The sequence below is a fragment of the Stylophora pistillata genome, chromosome 9 (genome assembly GCF_964205215.1).
Source record: "Stylophora pistillata chromosome 9, jaStyPist1.2, whole genome shotgun sequence".
Taxonomy (NCBI): Eukaryota; Metazoa; Cnidaria; class Anthozoa; order Scleractinia; family Pocilloporidae; genus Stylophora; species Stylophora pistillata.
In genome coordinates, this window is record NC_142527.1 from 15768617 (window position 1) to 15772687 (window position 4071).

General features: G+C 42.3%; 1 pseudogene; it reads left to right on the forward strand.

Moving 5' to 3' along the window:
• Positions 1–2791: 2791 nt before the first annotated feature.
• Positions 2792–3662, forward strand: LOC148723527 (small subunit ribosomal RNA; annotated as a pseudogene; the record flags this gene model as incomplete).
• Between the last annotated feature and the right edge of the window lie 409 nt (positions 3663–4071).

Below are 4071 nucleotides of genomic sequence, written 5' to 3' on the forward strand. Positions count from 1 at the left end.
AGCGAGTCAACCATTCATTAACCGAGTCACTCAACCAGCCAGTCGGGCAGTAAGTCAGCAGTCTATTATTCGCGACCAATTGGGGAGGAAGTCGACTAACCAGACAGATAGCCAGTCAAGTAACATTGAGTAAATCACTGTTAATCAGCCACTCAGTCAATGAGTCACTTAATCATTAGTTGACTAGCCGATCAGTCACCAGTTGTTCAGCAAGTCAGTTAACCAGTCAAATATCCAGTCCAATACCAATGAATCCGTCAACCTTTCAGTCTGCCAGACAGTCGATCAGGCAGTCAGCCGGTTAGTCAGCATTCAATAAGCCATTCCCTCACCAGTCGACTCGCAGATCAGAAAACCAGTCAGATAGCCAGCCAAGTACCACTTGGTCAGACAACTTCTTAGTCAGTCGGCCACTCAGCCAACCAGTCAGTCACTAGTCAATTAGCCACTCAGTCACCAGTCGGTCAGCCATTAAGTTAGCCTGTCAAGTGCCAATGGTTCAGTCAACCTTTTTTTTTAGCCGGTCAGTCAACAAGCCAGTCACCAGTCAATTACCTTCAGTCACCAGTTGGTAACCCGCACACTTACCCAGTCAGATGGCCAGTCAAGTACCATTGAGCAGTCAACGGTTTAGTCATCTAGGCAGTCAACAAGGAAATTAGACACTCATTCACGAACCTGTCACGAAGTTAGGTAACGAGTCACAGCCAGTCAGCTTGAACACACAGATTCAACCAATCAGTCAGAGAGTCACTCGTCACTCAGCAACCGGTAGGTAGTCAGCCAGTGTGATACCAGCTAGTATGTCAACCAGCCAGTCAGCCAGTTAGTCACCTTTGGTTTGCCAGTCATTTACCTGTCGGACAACAACTTAGTTAAAAAAGGTCAACCAGTCGGTCAGGCAGTGTCTGAGGAAAAAATGAAATGTGGTTGATACTTGATGTTTCCTTGGCAATTTGGTCAGAGAGTTAAATGGGTCAAGTCTTGCTCAGTTCACGCTGAAAACACGGTTATGCAAAAGGTATCCGCAAACAACCCAAAGGCAGTTTATTTTACTAGATGACATTGAAATCTGTAGGAAAATACTAAAATTTGCTTAATACCCGGTTTTCCTGCAAAACTTCTTTAGAGGGTGAAAAGGGTCAAGTCTTGCTCAACTCACGCTGAAAGCATGGTTTTGCAAAATTTATCTGCAAAGAAGCCAAAAGCAATCTTTTTGACTACATCGCAGCGAAATCTAAGAGAAAACGCCAAAATTTGGTTAAGACCCGATCTTTCCTGCAAAATTTGGCCAGAGAGTGATATGTGCCAAGTTTTGCTCAGCTGTGGCTCAAACCACGGTTTTATGATAAAGTATCTACGAACAAGCTAAATCCAACTGTTTTCATCAGATTGTATTAAAATGTATAAGGAAACACTAAAATTTGAATGAAACATGATGTTTCCTGAGATATGTGGCCACAGAATGGAATAGGTCGTCTTTCTCAAATCTCGCTGAGAACTCGGTTTTGCAAAAAAGTAGCTGGAAACACGTCAAAACCAAGTGTTTGGAAGAGATTTTGTTCAAATTTCTTTAAAAAAATGTGGTTTATACTTTATGTTTCCTGGGATATTTAGCCAGAGAGTGAAATGGGTCAAGTCTTGCTGAACTCACTCTGACGACAGGCGTTTGCAAAAAGTATCTGCAAATAACCAAAAAGTAATTTGCTTGACTAGATTGCCTTGAACTCTCTAAGAAACCACTAAAATTTCCTTCATACCTGGTGTTTCCTGCAAATTTGGCCAGAGAGTGAAATGGGTGAAGTCTTGCTCAACTCACTCTGAAAATACGCTCTTGCAAAAAGTATTTGCAAACAACCCAAAAGCACTTTTTTTTACTAGATTGCATTGAAATCTGTAACAAAACACAAAAATTTGATTAAAACCCGGTGTTACCTGCAAAGGTTGGCCAGACAGTAAAATAAGTCAAGACTTGCTCATCCCACGCCGAAAACACGGTTTTGCAAAAAGTATCTGCAAAGAAGGCAAAGGAATATTTTTGATTAAATTGCAACGAAATCTGAAAGACAACGCTAAGATTTGTATGATACCCGATCTCTCCAGCAACATTTAGACAGAGAGTAAAGACTTGTTAAGTCTTTCTCAACGCAAGCTGAAAAGACAGTTTTCCACAATGTATCCACGAACAAGCCAAATCCAATTTTTTGACCAGATGGTAATGACATCTATAAGAAAAAACTAGAATTTAGTTTAAACACGATATTTCCTGCGAAATATGGCCACAGTGAGAAATGGGTAAAGTCTTGTTCAAGTAGGGCTAAGAACTCGGATTTGCAAAAGGTATCTGCAAACTTGCCAAAACCAATTGTTTTCAATAGATCATTACAAAATATGTAAGAAAACACTAACATTAGGGTTGAGAGTTAGGATAATGGTTAGGGTTAGGAATATGGATAGCATTCTCCTACATCCTACCTTCAGAGTCTAATCGGGTTCTGTTGGGGCAGCATGCCAGGAAATGGCACGGGCTAGTTGTACGCGGAAAAGACGTGGCATACATTGAGTTTTGTCTGCGTTGGGCAAAATAAAAGAGAAGGCCCGATGGCTCGGCGACCTTTGATAGGGCCGCCTTGACGGGGGAGCAACGAGCCAAGGCGCGATCTTTTGGTGGCTTTTCGCTGTCTGAGCGATCAAAAGAACGGAAGGTGCGGCATCGTCCGTTGGTGGGAGAGGCTTGTGGCCGGAGTTTGAGTTGTTTTATTGGCCACTGACTCCGATATGGCATAGCTACCTTGTGTATCCTGCCAGTAGTCATATGCTTGTCTCAAAGATTAAGCCATGCATGTCTAAGTATAAGCACTAGTACTGTGAAACTTCGAATGGCTCATTAAATTAGTTATCGTTTATTTGATTGTACCGTTAGTACTTGGATAGCCGTAGTAATTCTAGAGGTTACGGTTGCGAAAAGTCCCGACTGTCTTCGGAAGGGATGTATTTATTAGAGTAAAAACCAATGCAGATTTTGCCCGGTGTTGTGGTGAATCATAGAAACTAATGGAATCGCACGGTCTTTGCGCTGGCGATGTTTTATTCAAATATCTATCCCATCAACTGTCGATGGTAAAGTAGTGAGTCACCATGGTTGCAACGGGTGACGAAGAATTAGGGTTCGATTCCGGAGAGGGAGCCTGAGAAACGGCTACCACATCCAAGGAAGGCAGCAGGCGCGCAGATTACCCAATCTTGACTCAGGGAGGTAGTGACAAGATATAACAATACAAGGCTTTTGCAAGTCTTGTAATTGGAGTGAGTATAACCTAAATCTTTTAACGAGGATCCATTGGAGGGTAAGTCTGTTGCCAGAAACCGCGGTAGATCCAGCTTCAATAGCGTACATTAAAGTTGTTGCAGTTGAGAAGCCCCTAATTGGATCTTGGGATAGCCCGGCCGGTCTGCCCCAAGGTAGGTTACTAGCCTAGCGTTTTTTCCTCGCAGAGACTGGGTGTGCTCCTACCTGAGTGTGCTCGGGATCTGGAACGTTTACTTTGAACAAATGAGAGTGTTCAAAGCAAGCCAGTGCGGGAATACGTAAGCATGGAATAATGGAATAGGACTTTGGTTCTAAAAGGACGTAAAGACAGCAGAGTGACAATAACTCTCAAAAAAGAAACAACAACTTTATAAGACATCGAAAGATAACATGAACTTCCCTAAGGTTGATAACTGGTTGATTTCACGTACAAATGAAAACGTGTCGCGGACGTTGTATTCACGCGGGACATGTGGCTCTAGAGGATTACAAGGGATTTTAGATAAATTGTAAATGTAGGTACCTATTGAAGATACTATGGGTCGAAAAGGAGGTGTTTCATTAGGCTGCCGAGCCTTGTGCATTTTAGGTAGCCCATAAAACCTGGCTGATTGAGAACCAGTTGGATAGATTCTCTCACACGTATCTTTTTCTAAGTGGCCCTTATTTTTATGCGCTCTTAAATAACGTTGTAATTTACCCTCTCTTTGTAATGTAGGATCGTTATCATTAACCTTAAACTTAGAAGTTTCTCTGATAAT